The sequence below is a fragment of the Macrotis lagotis genome, chromosome 1 (genome assembly GCF_037893015.1).
Source record: "Macrotis lagotis isolate mMagLag1 chromosome 1, bilby.v1.9.chrom.fasta, whole genome shotgun sequence".
Lineage (NCBI taxonomy): Eukaryota > Metazoa > Chordata > Mammalia > Peramelemorphia > Peramelidae > Macrotis > Macrotis lagotis.
In genome coordinates this window covers 122,930,790-122,948,888 of record NC_133658.1, presented here as the reverse complement: position 1 = coordinate 122,948,888, position 18,099 = coordinate 122,930,790, and positions in this window count along the sequence as shown.

The following is an 18,099-nucleotide window of genomic DNA, read 5'->3' as shown; positions in this document are numbered from 1 at the left end:
CTCCACCCAGGATTGCCTACAGTCCTGAGTTTGGATCTAGTCCTACTAGTCACTTATGGGCCAGGCCTACCTCAAACCAGTCCCAGTGATTCAGAATGAGGTTTGGAAACACTTGTAGAGCATATATAATTGCATAAAATAAATTTATATAACAATAAAATATTCCAAAAGGATACAATCTCTGATTTGGGGAAATACTGCTCTCGATCTCCGGGGTTTGCCGAATTGGAGAAATAAATTGATTTGCACTGCATTGGGAAGTCTGTCAAACCTGAAGACCACCAAGTCTTTCTGAATTTTATATAGTTCAGGTAAGCCAGGAAGACATGCCAACAGTTCGAACCTAAATCCCAAGAACAGCTTCTCTGCTCTTTGAAGAGAAACCAGCCCAGCCTGCATAAAGCAAATACTGTTCTGACTATACATTCTTTGATTGTTAATGAAGATGTATGAGTGAGGGAAATAGTCTTAGAGCAATGACAACAAAGCTGTTATTTTTGGCAAAAGAATAAGGAAAAGCTATATTTTTTTTTTGACTGGAAAAGATGCAGAGCAAAAAGGGTCCCTAAACTGTGGCCCATTCCTTCCTTGCTAAATGAAAATCACATGGTGATCTGCATGTATCTAGATAAAGAGTGCAATTCTGACAGGGCAACATGGGAGACATTGGCACAGGACCACCCAGCTTGGCATGCCCTCATCTGATAAGATGCTGTGCTCTCTGAAGCAGAACTGAAGTAGCTCAAAGGAAATGAGATGCACAAGTTTAGAGAACCCATCTCAAGTGTTCACAGGGACTATTTATGTCTGACCTGTGGTAGAGCATTCCAAGCTCTTATTGGTCTGATCTGCCACAGTCAGATACACTGTAAGATTCTAACACAGTGATGTTGTTTTGGTCAATCTTTGAGGACAAGAATGAAGGACAACAACCAGATAGCAATCAAGGGGATGAGGGGAACTGAAAGAATTTTCTCTCCATAATCCAAAGAGCAAACTGAGTTCAAGGAACAAGGTACCTGAAGCATAAACAAGAAATTCAAAGACAGATTAAGCCCTGAGAGCTTCTGCTGGCTTTTGCAGACTGATTATGTTGCCTGTTGAGTTGCATTCACAAAAAAAGAACTTAAGTAGCTTCTGAGGTTATAACTAAAAGAGCTGACATTCCATCCCCTTAATGTATCCCATTCCTTCCCACTCCAGTTTATATAGCATTACAATTCAGGAAAAGATGAGCCCACCACAAGAGAAGCTGAACAGAACAGCCCGGTAGGGCCACCAATGGATGAACTATGCAGGATGGCAGGTGGCAGGGCAATGGAGAGTACAGCTCCGATAGAAGGTACAGTGAGCAGATTTATTGGCAGGCAGTCTCTGCTATCAAGGAGTGGATGTTCTAATGGGGGAGAAAACATGTAAATATATAGGTACCTAGATACATATGAGATTTATGCAGAGTATATAAAGGTAATGTGAAAGGAGAAGATAATTAGCATTTTTTGGGAACCTGGAAAAGACTTAAGCAGAAGGTGGAATCTGAGATGCTTCTTGACAGATAAAAAACCCCAGGAAAATGAAAGGAAGAAGAGACGGGGAAGAACATGCTAGGCATGATGGATAGATAGCCTGTACAAAGGTGCTGGGATGAGGCAGGAGTACTGTATGAGGAATTCTATAACTCTGGTTTATAGACAAAATTTCCCTGAGAAAAGTGAGGGAGAGGAGTGAAAATGTAAGGTCCCCCCCCCACCAGTAATTTAACAGAAATTCCTGCTGCCTGTAAAATGAGGGTTGTTAAACAAGGACAATCTGAGGTCCTTCAATGGCCAAGTTGTGATGGGAACATAATTATAATAATGCCATTGGCTAGTTTCACAAAGAACCAGTACCATACCGAAGGCTTCTCAGATGCGCTTACATATATGTGCTTATTGGATACATATCCAGTGGAAAGTTATTACAAATGTATGAGAGTTGATGGGGGGGTGGAGTGGGGCACATTGTTAATTGTCAAGTTAAATCTGACAGATCTTGAGACTAATTTCACTTGGCCCCGGACAGTCTGCCTGACTAGTTTTGTTTGCATGGATAAAATCTGCAAAATATTTGGCTCCAACATGCTCCAGTCCCCAAACCCCCGACAAGAACAGCTGTGTAAGACGAAGACTTCAAACTGTCACATACCACTTGGCTTATTAGTACTTGACAAACTAGAAGTTGGGGTAATTTAGTATAGTTACAAAATGTATGCTCTGCCTAATTACTGGAGGTGTTTGGGTGCTGTAACCCAAAAACCAATGAAGCTTTCCAATGGGTAAATCACCATCTTGAAAGTAGGATTATTCACCCTCTTTTTGGGTTGAACTGACATCACACTTATCAGCACAGCCCTCATATAGAGTCATCTTCTACTAAAACTACTCATGTCATCTGTAAAGGAAAGCAAACCAAGTATATCCCTTGTTTTTCCCTAAAACATAGCCAGAAGAAAAGACTAGGAGCTGGGTTTGCTTTGAACTAATCCTCAAATGGTCAGTGGATCTTACTTTCCTTTAATTTTTAAAGTGATTACTTATGGTCAAAGAAACATCAACAAGACTGTTTAATTCTACCCTGGAAAACTCAAATTCACTTTGTAGCTTGACTTCTAAAATTTGCTGTATATATTTAAAATGATTAATATGAGAATTGTGCTGTGTCTAAATATACAGGAACATGAAACTGGTCCATTTCTAATGCAGTTTTAGACTTAGCCTGTCACTCCACCCTCCCTGTTTCTATTTTTTTGGTATTCTTATTTTACGTGAAATCACTTGAATAATGATTGTAAACCTCAAATCTCCCACATGTATCTGAATTACTGATTTGTGCTCATCTGAAGAGCTTTCCTAAAGGCTTTTTAAAAATATTTTGTTTATCCTACACAATTTCCTTCCTTCCTTCAAGTACAGTAGCCTTGGTACTCCAGGGGTTTCCTATGTTAGGCTAACCACTAATCATGTCCTTCTGCCCCAGCAACAGCAATGAAGAATAAAGCTTTCTCCCTTTGCTCAAAGGAGGATGTAAGCAGTAATGGTGAACCTAAACAACACTGCTATTCACTAGAGATCTGGGAAAATATCCTTGAATTCAGATAGCTAAATTAGCTGCTGCTTGAGTAACGCACAGCTGCTGTGTATGGGTCCCAATAGCATCTTCCTCCAGATAGAACAATTCTTAACATGAACTCACCTCTACATGTGGGCCTTGAATTAGATTGTCATCATCAAGGAACACACCAAGAACATTCTTGCAGTGAGCCAGTTTCAGAAAGCCCATCAATACAGACGTGAGGACACAGGCTATTTTAAATACTTGCCTGCCTTTCCCAAGTGTTTGTTCAAGAGACTGTTTGGATTCCAAGGCCTATGTTAACTTTAATAACTTATATTCTTCCCATTTCTTTCCTGCCTTGGAGATTCTGAAAACTCAGTTTACTCATTTGTCAAGTTCTCTTATAGATCTAGGATTTCTTACCAATGTGAACGCTAAAATTCAAAGAGATAAAATTAAGCCAATGCCTAAAGAAAATTCCTCAACTTGATATATTTTAAAAGTGTGACAAGTCAACATTTGATCCAAATATCTTGGTTACATGGTTTTTACTATTTAACAAACAATTTGGAATACACTTAATTGTATTCTTCAGAATGTTTGCTAATTACGGAAAAGCAAGTTCTTCTGGATAGTTCCAAAATACTTTCAAACCATGATAATGATTTGAATCATTCCAGCCACTAACTGCTGTGTCCCCATGAAGGGACACAAGTCACTTGGAAGTCATGGTATCACTTCCCTGATGTCATGGTCCTCTCTGAGAATGAAGGACAGGGGTGGCTAGGTGGCACAGTGGATAGAGCACCAGTGCTGGAGTCAGGAGTACTTGGGTTCAAATCCGGCCTCAGACACTTAATAATTACTTAGCTGTGTGGCCTTGGGCAAGCCACTTGACCCCATTGCCTTGCAAAAACTTGAAAAAAAAGAGAGAGAATGAAGGACAAACAATAACAGCTCTCCTCAGTTAAATTTTACCCTACCTCCTTCTATCCTAACAAGGATACAATTTCCTCATACTTAAGGAAGAGTCAAAAAGAAAACTTACACTGCATTTGCATTTATTCTTCATCTTTCCTACAATTCTTTTCAGTACAATTCTCAGTAGAAACATGTTGCCTTTGCAATAGATCACCTGCTATTTCTTCTCAGTTCAGGTCTGACAGTCCTAAGGATCTTGGTCATTGGAAGATAAGGCACTTGAAGGCTCTCTTAGGAAGTACTTGTCAAATTAGAGTGTCCCAGATTTCTTTCCTCAAGGTTTAACTAATAGACTCCAGAAATAAGAACTAGAGTCCATTAGAATTCGACTTCATAATAAATACAAACAAAGCAAATACAAACAAGGCTTCTTCTGTGATCAGAACTGTGGTAGACAGGTGAGAGACTGACTATGTGATCTGTGTGCTTCACTCCTGGAAGAACTCCAACTTGGTGTGAAATCTTTTGGGAATGTCAGAATGAGAAGACTGTATTTGTTTTCAGGAGGAGTTTTGCTTCCCTGTTCCTTGTCTTAATTTCTTAGATTAAAAAGTCTAATGGAAAGGAGATTATATATATATATATCCTGTCACAAATCCAAGATATTTGGGCTTAATTGGTTTCCTTCTTAAATCAATCTGAATATTCTTGCCAAGTTCTCTGCTGTGGTTTCAGTAGGGTATTTTTTTCTCCCCAACTATTCTCCTCTTCCTGTCTTGTACAGATGTAATTCTTTCTCTCTGCTTCACAGCTAATTATTTTAGCAACCAGGCTCAGATCCTACAGAAAACAGACCATATTCTTGAAAGTAAGAACTATATTGAAATGTAGAGAGGAAAAGTCCCTTTCATCTGTCCCATCTCCTCCTGAACAGTATCATCCAGAGGGAAAGCCATTTGGCTTAGTTGACATTTATAGGGTGAGTTTTACAGCATTGTATACATTAACTCATTTGATCCTCCCAATAACCCTATGAAGTAATAAGCAAGTCAGGTGGAATTAGCCTCACTTTATAGATGAGTGAACTGAGGCCTAGAGAGGATGACTTTAGGGTCACTCAATAACTAGTAGAGTGGCTAATGGAATCCACACTTTCTCATCCTGTCTTATCTTTCTACTACATCATCCTATTTACATTTATTTTCTCTAAATTTAATCTCTTTTTAAACACTTGAGCCTTATTCTAAACCTGTAGAAGAAATACAAAACTTAGATAAAACTCTGTCCACATGGAGTTTAAAGCCTAATAATAGTAGTAAATTTTACCCTCAAATCAAGAGTTGAGAAAGGGGGGCAGCTAGGTGGCACAGTGGATAGAGCACTGGCCCTGGAGTCAGGAAGACCTGAATCTAAATTCGGCCTCAGACACTTAATAATTGCCTAGCTGTGTGGCCTTGGGCAAGTCACTTAACCCCATAGCCTTGCAAAAACTAAAAAAAAAATGAGGAAGGTGTGATGATGTAAAAGGAGACTGGAAAAGGTTTGGGACTGTTGGGCTATAGACTCTGTCTCAGTATAAGCTTTGTTCTTATATTTATTTACCCAAGGGATCTCTCATTTTCGATATTATCAGTTCAGTGAAAGCAAACTACAAAAAAGAGCTGTCTTTCTCAACTGCCACTTAACTGCTTTTGACCTGAAGATTGATCTGTTCAGTTGTCTGGAAAAGTCTCTCGAATTTCATGATTTCCCCCAAAAGCAATGTGTTTTGGGGGATTTCCTTCAGTATTTCAGTCCCTAGAATCTGAAGGCAGTAACCTCAAGTTATTAGCAGACCCAAGTGGGAAATTCAGTATCTTACCGGTCTCTTCCCCTTCCTAACCAAATGTCACCTGCACAAAACCATCTTCCAATTCTCAGAAGAGGTGTTATTAAATAAACCCATAAATACACATCACACCCAAATGTAATGAAACATTGTTCTTGTAAGATTTGTTGTATTTATCACCAATCTTTCCTTCCTTGCAATTTATTTCCCAGAAGACAAAGACCTAAAAAAAGTTAGTACTGAACATAAATAAAATGGAAATAGGAAGAAACAGCAATGATTTTCTGTTACTTTTTAAGTTGTATTAGTAATGCAAAGAATGAGGTGGTGGTGGTGGTGAATGGTAATCTGGTCAGAACTTTAGTATTTTGATAGTTTGCCCTCCCTTTCCTGGAAGCTTAGCATCTAAGGGATATGGACACTCAATGAATAAGGAAACCTGTAGAGGTCAAGTTACCAATTTGAACACTTAAAAGAAGAAAAAGGAGCTAACAGCTGTTCAAAGGATGCTTCCCTGATGGCCTATCCCCTCCCAGACTTTGCCAGCATTGGGCGGGGTGGGGGGGGGGGAGTCTTCCTCTCTTCTATAACCTTTGTCGAAACAAGTAGCAACTGATCCCTGAGGTCTCAGAAATATCAAAGGTGACCCAAAATAAATCCTAGTGTAGTAAACTTTGAAGGGAACACTTCAGCCAGCTGAACATTGGAAAACTATCCTTTTTGTGTGTTTATCTGGGTCAAGCCTTATACCTGGAACCTGTTAGTTCCCTGGAGCTGGATGCTGAATACATAGAAGGTCAGAACTCTGGTAAAATGACATAATTTTGAGTATCAGTATTTGATGCATTTGGTTTTATATGTGCTCAATTCTTGATGTTACTATATTATCTGGGTTGTTTTCTTGGCATGAAATCTAAATGATTTGTTAATAGCTGGGTCTAAAAGAAAAAATGGCTTCAGGGGATGAAGAAAAAAAATTAAGTGGAACTTGTAACAGGAAGGCAGTTCTGAAGTATTTGTAGGACACTCACATGCTTGTTACACTAGAATTAATAAACACTGAAAGGATAGGAATAAAAACTTGTCACACCTTTTATTTAAAGTCAGAAATAACAGGGGGTAAGGGCTAATCACTTAAAATAGTAGCTAATGTGTGCTTGGTGTCCCTTACACCTCATGTTTTTAAGAAAAGGCTAACAGGAAGCATGAATACGCTAGAAAGCCAGAGTTGTAGACAACACTGCTTTAAAAGACACCTTGTGATTGTTCAGTTCATTTTGCTGTCATGAGAAATATATTTATAACAAAGTCATTAAAATTAATGCGTAGACTATTGGTCATTAAGAACAATTAGACACTGCTACTCTTGGACAATTTTCAAAAGGTCAACATTCAGAATTGATAAAGCTTCTAATGATCTGGCAGGTGTTTTTATAGCCATCCACACTTTCAATCTCAGAGGTGATTTTGTAAAGGTTGGAAGTTGTTTTGCTCAGTGTGTAGACCTAGAAGTGAAATGGAAAACTTAAAAATATAAAGATTAAGAAAGTAAAACATAATACAGCAGATCTCTTGTGGAATCAGGGAAAATAAGGCTTACAGTAAGAGTTTTTAACATCAAGGATTTTAGATTAGAAATCAATTTTCTAGGTTCTGGAAAGCCAATTTCTTGGCTTCAAAGTTAGAAATCTACTGAAATAAAGTTGCTCCCCACTGACTTATAAGATCACCATATCCCACTGTTAGTAAAAGACACATTTCTCAGTGAATAAGACCTGAAAACTAGACATTTCTTTTATGGAGAGTATTCACTCTACCTTGCCCAGACTTCTATACAGCAGACTCCATTTCTAGCTCCTGTTGTCAGACATCATTCTTCTCTTCTTCTCATGGAATCTTGGACTTTGCTCCTTAGGTTTATTTCCTGATTTGAACTGGTGAGATTTTTCCTTCTATTTCAGGAGACTGGGGCCTTCACACTATTCTCGAGTACTCATGTCAACCCCAGAATGGTTTTGCTTTCTTCCCCTATTAGAATTTAAGCTCACTGAAGGAGCTCTCTTGCTTGATAGTATTTATCTTCTTAGTGTTTAGCAGTGTTTCTAAATGATGCTATTGTTACTAGGAGGTGCAATGGATAGTGCTGGGCCTGGAATCAGAAAGACTGATCTCTTGGAGCTCAAATCTAGTCTCAGCCACTTACAATGGGATCCTGGGCAAGTCATGGAATCTTGTTTGCCTCAAGTTTCCCTACCTGTAAAATGAGCTGGAAAAGAAACAGCAATCTACTCCAGTTATCTTTGCCAAGAAAACCCCAAATGGGGTCCACAAAGAGCCAGACGTGACTGAAAGCAATTGAACAACAAAGTTAGTAAGCACTTAATAAATGTTTGCTGCCTAGCCTATTTCTCTTTCTCTACAAAGGAAGGAAGGTATAGCAGAATGAATACTATAGAGTCAGAAGAGCTGTGTTTGTATCCTAGCTTCACTACAATGAGACCCTGGGCAAGTCACTTAATCTCTTGGAGCCTGTTTTCTTCTTTATAAAATGGTAAAAAACAATATCTAAAGGATTAAAAATTATGTAAATGCTTTGTAATCTAGAAAATACTCTATAAATGTTGCTCGCTGTTGCTATATGCAATGACCCCCCCGCCCCGGGGTTGTTTTTTAACTTCTCTCTATATGTAAAATAGAGAAAGTTCCTAGGAAAACCTGGGTTCCTCTGGCATCCTCTGAAATATACAGGCCATCTGGCCATGGGCAAATTATTCAAACTTTAAGTGACCCAGGCAACTCCGAGCATTTCCATACACATTACAAATGAAATCATCAATGATGTGAAAATATGTATACTTATAGACACAAGCATAAATACAAGGCACTCCCATACACACACACACACACACACACACACATATAAACACAACATACAAAAATTATATAAAAGTCTTAATAAAGTTATTAAAGCTGCTGTGTGTGTGTGTGTGTGTGTGTGTGTGTGTGTGTGTGTGTGTAAGGTAGCTGAGTGGTATAGTGCTGGGCCTAGAATTGGGAAGACCTGGGGTTCAAAAACACACTTAGTTTGCTAATTATTGAGTCTAGCAAGTTATTTAATTCATTTACTTCAGTTTCCTCATTACAATAGGGATAATAACAGCATCCTATCTCACAGGGTTATTGTAAGGATAAAATGAATTAATGTTTGTAAATGTCTTATGTGCCTGGTACTATATTTTATGTAGCCACTGTTTTTTTCCTAAATTCACCACCAATATTGACCCCTCACAGTTAAATAAATGTGTGAAATGATAGAAAATATTTTTGGTTTAAACTTTTACTGTCCCTTTGCAGCAAATTTTCTGATAAGGCCTTCAAATTTTTAATTAATATTATTTAATCATTTCCTTAAAAATTTGAAAATATATTATTAATGAAAAGAATATTAAACTTTGAATATCAGGTGGGTGAAGGCATTTGTAGTAATGGGGTGATATCAAAGACTTTTTGTTTTTGTTTTTGCAAGGCAAATGGTGGTAATTATTAAGTGTCTGAGACCAGATTTGAACCCAGGTACTCCTGACTCCAGGGCCGGTGCTTTATCCACTGCGCCACCTAGCCGCCTCGATATCAAAGATTTTTGAGCATAGGAATGATTGTAATTGGGATCATGCTTTAGAAAGGTTAACTTGACAATACTGTCTGTAGGAGGGGCTGGATGACAGTAAAGGGGAATGGTCAGACTTCCTAACAGTTCAGGTAAAAGGTCATGAAAGCCTGAATAAGGATAGTGAGATTAAGAAAGATTAAGAAATCTTGAGGAGGTTGAGTTAGTGGTATCTAGCAAAACAGGGTACAAAGAAGTTAAAATCAGGAAACCCAAAGCTTTTGAGCCTGGGTGAGTAAGTAAATCTGGTAATATTATTAACAGAAATGCAGGATGATTTGGAATTACTAGGGTTCTCTTAGGGATCTGGAAAGGAAAAGACAAAGAGGGAGGTAGGTTCAGTTTTAGATCTGATGAGTTTAAGATGCTAATGGCACATTCAGAAAGTTATTAGGTAGTTAGAAACAAGAGTCTTGAACTCAGGAGTAGATATACTAATACTGTTTAAAAATAGGTATGATCTTTGAAGTACAGAAGAACTACTTAACTTATAAAACAGTTGTTTCAAAAATTCAATTCTAAGTTAGTTGATTAGAATTCAAAATTTTCACATAAAAATATGGCTGGGTTCCCAGGCTAGCCCACAAAAACTCATTTAGTTTATAAAGGGAAATAAGTTACAAATTCCTAGAACATTCTATACTGGAAAAGTAGAGAAAAGTGAGTGGAGCAAAGTGGGGTAGAGGCTGAAGGAAAACTAATGTTAGCACATTCATATGCTATCCGGTTGAATGGTTAGAGATACAGGTGGGTTTAAGACTCAGAAGTTAGATTGGGATAGATCCTGAGAGCATGCAGTTTTACTTCCCCCTTTTTTAGTCTCAGTGCTGGAGGCAAAATTTCACAACAGGTAAAAATTTGTCTTTGATACCTTTTTACTTCCAGTTTTACAAATCTTCTCTCAAGATAACCGTGTTGTTTTAGGTTTGCCCTGTAACACTCAACTTAATCCTTACTTACCCTCTCAAAAAGTGCTGTAATCTAAATCATTGATTTCCCTTTCCCCATTAAAACTTTTTCTGTAAGGAGCTGATCCCAAATTGTTATAAGTAATCTTAGTTCAATTAAAAATATTAAGTGATTAAGAGTCCTATAATATTTACAGATGTGTGTGTGTGTGTGTGTGTTTAAGAGCTAGATAACTCAAATGAATTTCTAACTGGTGGGCAATATAACAAAATTAAGTGAAAAAATTTGGGCAGTGTGGGGAAGATAATAGGTTTGGAGAACCAGTTTTATAGGATCAGGGCAGGGGCCTGTAGCAGGCCCTTATCCCTTTTCAGCCTACACAGCTTCTTTTTGCAGTTGTTAATTTTAATCTCTAAAAGTTCAAATTTTAAATTAAACAGCTGCTCAGGTGGAAGACAGAGGTCTAAGAGGGTCAGTTATTTCCAAGTTGCTTTATTCAATTGTCTGAAAGAATAGGTAGATAGTAATTCATTTAGGAAAAATAATGGGTTATATTGTTATCACCTATACAAAGACTTCTAGACTGGAATTCATAAGATCAGGTATCTACTCAACTTCCCAACTGAGTTGTATGATTTTAGGCAAATAATTTCACCTGAGTTTAGTTTTTCTCATATGTTAAAAAATCAAGGTCAGGATTGACACTGCTATGGTCTCTTCCAGCTCTAATTCTAGTCTGCCTTAAGTAACCACATTGAAATTATTTATTTTGTGGATTGGAAAGTCAATAGCCAAAATAGGGTTGAAAGTGGTTTCCATTTAAGATTCCTTTTTAAATTGTTTATCAGTTGGGGAAAACACATAGCCTTATGGGTTGCAAGAATCTGTTATCTGGATTCCTCTTAAAAGAAAAAAAGTTCTCCCAGTTTAGAAGCAAGTGTTTGATCTTTTAACTAAAACTGTCATCACAATATGGGGACCAAAAAATGACACTTTTTTACACTCAAAACACATGTTATTTATGAGGTTTTTCAGTAGTTGGGCCTAAGGAAGAAAAAGAAACAGGGTTGGGAATCCATAGACTTGAGTTTTAGTTCTGATTACTCTTATTGTTTGATCTTGGGTAGGTCATATTTATTCAACAGACCTATTATCTTAGTGCCTACTCTGCCCCAGTTACTATGTGACTTTATTTGGAAATATAGTCAGAAACATCAGTACCTTCCCTTATAGCACCTACACCAAGCTGTGAAGAAGTTACAATTCTAAAAGGGGAGAAATAAATCCATTGTAGATATCAGGGACAGGTCATGTACATTCTGCGAGACAGATGAAATGTGAGGGACAAGCAAGTTGATGAGTTTGGCTGGGGTGACTGGCACTCTGACACTTAAGTGACAGGACCTGTGTTTCAGGCTCCTCAACTTAAGAGCTAGAAGTAGTCTCAGATGAGGTTTCATTCAATCTCCTTATTTCAGAGATGAAGAACCTGAAAGCCCATTCAGGTTAAATGACTGTCCAGGATTTCACAGCTTGTAGGTTGCAGGGATAGTTTCAAACTTGCATCCTTAAGACTCCAAACCCAACAGCACTCTTTTCCACTGTATCTGCTGAATCCATTGAATCCCATCATTTCAAGAAATAAGTAAGGAGGGTTTGGAAAGTGGAGAGATTTGAAGCAGGGATGAATAAAACAATTACAAAGGTCTAGTAAAGAGATGATAAGGACCTCAAATATAGTGACAGCTGTGTGAGAAGGTGAGGAAAAGCTCAACAAGCAGAGAATCAAGAATGAGACCCAAACTGAGTTCCTGGTAAGTGGTACCTTTGACAGATAAAAGTAAGTTGGGAGAGGGGAGGTGAAAAGAAAAGAAGTCTATTTTGGATATGTTGAGTTTGAGTTGCTTAACAGGCAGTTGATGAGTTAAGATTGGAAGTTAGAAGAGAATAAGGTTTGAAAGGCCTAACTGATGAGAATTCCTGGGCCTGAGTTTTCAGATTTGTAAAATTCAAGGATTGGATAAAATACTAAGAAATCATCCAATACTTAACATTCTAAAGGTTAGTAAGTTAGTAAAAAGTCATTAAATCTGGACTCAGAAATTAAAAACTCATCACTTACAACCATAATCTATTTCCTATTATCTTTTTTCTGAGCCTCAGCAAGGTAGAAAATTTCATTTTTTATTCTTCAAATAAAAAAAACCCTAGAAATGTAAAAAAGTGAAGTAGCAGGAGAGCAGTTCACAATCAGGAAATCCTTAAGTTTGGTTTCCTAAAGTAATGAAGATACTTTCAAATTCTCTTGTGTATATTTTATGATATACCTATCTTCCCACTCAAAGAAAACAATGCTATACATTACATTTAACAAAAGAAATTCAACAGAATCAAATTAATGTTGTGGTAGACCTTCTCTTTAGAGTTTCCTGAAGTAAATGCTTAAATTCTCAATCTTATGGTGGTATTAATGTCTTTGCATTTAAAAATTCATAATCAATCCATCTTTAGGTACAGGAATATTTATAAATAACATCCTTCTGTTGGTAAAATTTTGGATCTGGGATTGTTTCTCAAAGAGAATAGAATGGGTCCCAACAGATCTTTTTCATATTCAAAAGGCTAACTCTGTGTCAACTACAAAAGGTGTAACTCTGGAAATGTACTTGGAAGTGAGAAATGTGTCACATATAATAGGACCAATAGGTACCCTTTTATTTACCCCTCTTAGGATTTCAGCTAAATTTTTTTTCCCTGACTGAACCTGAGGATGGGGCAAGGCTAAAACTGTCCCTCCCTGGCCACACTGGGTTAGACCTCAGATGTAAGTCATCCCACCCTGTCCTGATGACCCTTCAGATATGTTTCCATTTGGAGCTGAAAGGGGTTGCTGGGTAGCTATGTGCTACTATGTCCTGAATGTCTCTGCTATGTTTGGGTTAAGTAAACCTCCTTTTGTTAATAGTTCTTTGACCTAGCATTTTGTCCAGGCCTACCCCTGATATTATATTCAGCAAACTTGTGCTTGTTTTTATCTCATACCAATTCTAGTGCTCTACACTATCATATACAAATTCCTCAAGGTTTTTATTCACAAGTCATGTAGCTGCAAAGTGCCTCGCAGCCTACACAATGAAGAAAGAAATGGTTAAAAGTTTGAATCTTCTTTTCCAAGGAGTAGAAAAAGAAAATCACATTCCATTTAGATAGGATTTCACACATTTGCAAATAACTGAGCAAGACACCTTGCAATGGAAAGATCTTATTTTCTTTGGGGGGGGGGGTTGGGATGGGAGGAGTGGGAGAATACCTATAACAGATCTGTTTGGTCTCATAGAAGCAAGAGATCTTGGTTAGAGTCCTGCCTCAGACACAGACAGCTATATAACCTGTCTTAAACCCAGTCTCACCTTCCTTATCTGAATTCTCAATTTATTTCTACAATTTGCTTTTTATGACAGTGACAAGGAAATTTCATTCATGCATATCAACTGTGATTTCAGTGTATATAGATTCAGTATATTTCAGTGTACAGAACTCTTCTACAGGCGTAGAACTCATTCTATGAATGCAACCCTAAAAAAAATTTAGCAGCCAAGTCCTTAGATATGTAGAGGTTAAATTAATTCACTCAAGTATTTTCAAAGGGATCTGAACTCATGTCTCATTCCAAAATTAACATTCAAATAATACAGAAGTAGTTAGGACATGAAGTCGGTAAAGTGCTGAGCTAGTCAGAAATACTTGAATTAAGTCTCACGTGCTTGATAGCTATGTGATTCTGGGCAAATCACTTAATTTCCTAGCCAGTTTTCTCATTTGTAAAATGGGGATAATAACAGCACCTAAGCCTTCATAGGGTCATTGTGAAAGTCAAATGTGATAATTTACATAAAGTACTCCACAAATCTTAAAGAGCTATAAGAGGCACAGAATGAAGAGTGGATAAGGCAATTTAATCTGAATTAAATATACTAACTTTTTCACCCAAATGACTTATTAACATCTCTTTTCCATCATTCTATTTACTCATTCTGACCCTGATGGGAATTCATAAGCCATCCTTTTAGAGTTACTTGCTTAAGACTATGAGAAGTATTTTCTTCCCTTGTATGACAACTGATGAATCAGATCCAGAGCTACATTAACCCTACTCATCCCAATATATTCTGCACACTCTAGTTGGTTTTTGAAAGGCCAAACAATTGTCCAAGGTCACGTCACAAGTTAAACATTAAACAAAGATCTTTGATTTTTCTACTACACTGTTCGTTTTTGTATAGACAATATTTACAGTTTAGTCTTAGAGGTTAGATGGGGGCACCTAGAATTTAAGGCTTCAGTTCAAAGACTGTCCTCTACTGCTAGTGCTCTCTCCCTAAACAATTTACACCTTGTATTTTGTGTATATACTATCTCTCCTGATGAAATATAAACACTTTAAGAGTGGGGTTGGTTTTTTGTGTAAAAAATATATACATATATTATAAGTAATACTTAAGTATGTAATATTTTGTAGTGCGTGTTTGATAAAACATGAAAAGCTGTCTGTTGACCACATTATATCATATTTCAAACAATGCCATTACTCTATTGTATAAGCAAACTAGAATGATATTCCATATCAAATGTAAAACATAAATAAATCCCATGTAAAAACCAAGAATTGGTAAATAGGTCACTAACTCATCCATCTCAGTTATCTCTCATTCTCTTCAGTTTTGACCCTTTCTACTGGTTAGAAATCCTTATTCTTCCAATACAACAAATATTAAAGTCATTATGCATAAAGTACTGCACTAAGCATGGAAGATAAGAAGGTAGGCAAGACAAACCGCTCTCAAAAAATTTATCAGTCTAATGAGAGGAAAGATGTAGAAAATGTTCCTAGTGAGAATGAGATGAGTGCCAAGAGATGGGACAACACGTTGCAGGCAGAATCAGAAAGAGTGTAAACTAGTTTGGCTAGATTATAGTATACACGAAGGTGAACACTATGAGATAAAAACTGAGAAGATAAGTTGCAGCCAGATTGTGGAAAGTCTTTAATTATTAGAATTAGGCAAGAGAAAGCTACTTACAATCTGACTAGACACATTAAAGTTATTCAGACAAATATGTGAAGAGTGCATTGGAGAGGGCTCAACCTAGAGGTAAGATAGTTAGGAGGCTAATGATGTTGATGTTTTTCTGTCCTTGGTTCTCAAAGACGACCATAACATCAGGAAGATGATGCCTTGACATGCACATGAATTGGGTTTGAGGGAAGGGGTGCTATGCTAAGTACAAGTCTCATTTTCTCCTCCAGTGCCATCTGGGTCCAGTGGCCAGATATGAATTAGGATGACTGGGGATAGCCCTGGATGTGAGGAAATCAGGGTTAATTGACTTGTCTAAGGTCCATAGTTAGGGTCAACTGTCTGAGACTGAATTCCAACCCCTTTACTCCTGACTCCAAGATCAATGCTCTACCCATTGCTCAAAATTTGACAATTAACTAGATGAATGTGTTGAAGTAGAAGGAAAAGAGTTAGAAGGAGCAAGCATTTATTAAATGTGTTATGCATTGGAATAAATGCTTTAATAATATCTCATTTGTTCCTTTAACAATTTTGGAAGGTGGGTGCTATTATCCTCATTTTATAGCTGAGGAAACTGAGGTAGACAGAAGTTAAATGACTTACCAGGGTTACAAACTTAGGGAGTATCTGAGGTTGAATTTGAACTCAGGTCTTCTTGACTCCTGGTCCAACGTTCTATCCATTGCACCACCTAGTTGCATCTAAGTACAATTATGACTCAGAGATTAGAAGTCTAGTTGACCAGGAGGATTATGGTACAGTCAGTATCAAAAAGAGAGGACAGGGTAAAGATAGGTTCAGTTTTGAACATATTAAGTCTGATATAGGAGATGGATATATCATAAAGAATTCCAGCAAGATGCAAGAAATATTCAACTGGGCAATGTTAGAAGAGTTGTGGAATAATAAGCAAACTAGTACATTATTTGTACTACAGTTCAACTCTTCTGGAAAGCAATTTGGAATTATGCAAATAAAGTGACTAAAATATTTATCCCCTTTGACTCAGAGATTCCATTACAGAATTTATAACCCAAGGAAGTCACTGATAAGAAAGCTCCCAAAATACACCAAAATATAGTAGCATTTTTTGTGATGTCAAAGAAGTGAAAATACAAATACCCACCAATTGGGGAATAGTTAAATAAATTGTAGTATATGATTATAACTGGAACATTACTGTGCAGTAGGAAATGACATATGGCATAAATACAAAGAAGCATGGAAAGATCAATGGGAACTGATGTAGAATGTAATAAGCAGAGCCAAGAAAACAATAATATTATAATGGCTATAAAAGGCAAATAGAATTAACTACAGATACATACCAAAAATGAATACAGAACAATCATGGTTCAAAAGAAGAGATAGGTGAAGACATTCCCAACGTACCCCTATGCAGAGGTGTGAAGTTCAAAAGCAATTCACATTGCACATCTTTCCATTTTTTTTCAGCATTAAGTAGTTATGTAGATTTTTTTCCTCTTTTGTCTTAAAAACATTTTGTATTTGGTATAGCTCTTTGAGAAGGGGAGTGGCAAGGCTGGAGGAAAATGATGGATATGGAAGTCATAAAGTGACAAATGAAGTCATATGTGTGGAAAAAATAAAAGAAAATGTGGCAAAGAACAGATTTCTGGGGAGAGAAGCAAAATTGTAATTTTAATATAAGAGGGGAGATGTGAAATCAATGAGAAAAAAAGGGGAACTCAAACCAAAAGAGAATTCAAGGATAAAAGTGTCCAAAAAAGAGGGGGTGGTCACATTGTTAAATGCCATAGTAGAGTAATAAAGATAGGAAAAAAGCTATTAGATTTTAGTGACAGGGCTATTTTTTTAAGACAGCTGTTTTAGTATAATGATGGGAATAGACTGCAAGGAGCTAAGTAGGTGGTAAGATAATATAAGCAGAAGTACTGACTATTATTTCTCAAAATTTGGCAATAAAGGGTAAAAAGCTAAGATGAGAGAGCTTAAAGATACAGAAAGGTCAAATAAGCATTTCTAAGCGTGAAAGAGCTAAGGATAGGAAGAAAGAGACTGAAGATCCAAGAAAAACAGTTGGTAAAACAAAGCTATTGATATGAGGAGGGGAATTAGTATCAAGAATACTGATGATGGGGTTAGCTTTAGCAATCACTATTTCAGCCTGTGAAATTACAGGGAAGAATGAAAATGGATTGAGAACCTAGGCAGAATGCAGCTGAAATTCCCCTAAGACATTCTCAATATACTAAATCAAGCAGGAGGCTGGGTTGTCTGCTGAATGTAAAGGGAAAATCTAAAGGGAACCTGAAGGTAACAGAGAGTGTATGATTAGAAAGTACATTATAGGGAGGCTAGGTGGTGCAGTGGATAAAGCACTGGCCATGGAGTCAGGAGTACCTGGGTTCAAATTCAGTCTCAGACACTTACTAATTACCTAGCTGTGTGGCCTTGGGTAAGCCACTTAACCCCATTTGCCTTGCAAAAACCTAAAAAAAAAAGGTATATTATAGAGTCAATAGGAAGTGAATCCAGATTGCCATGTAGAAGAACCCTGTCCACATTAGATGTTGATATACATATGTTGTAGACTCCATTAACCTGACTTTGTGATT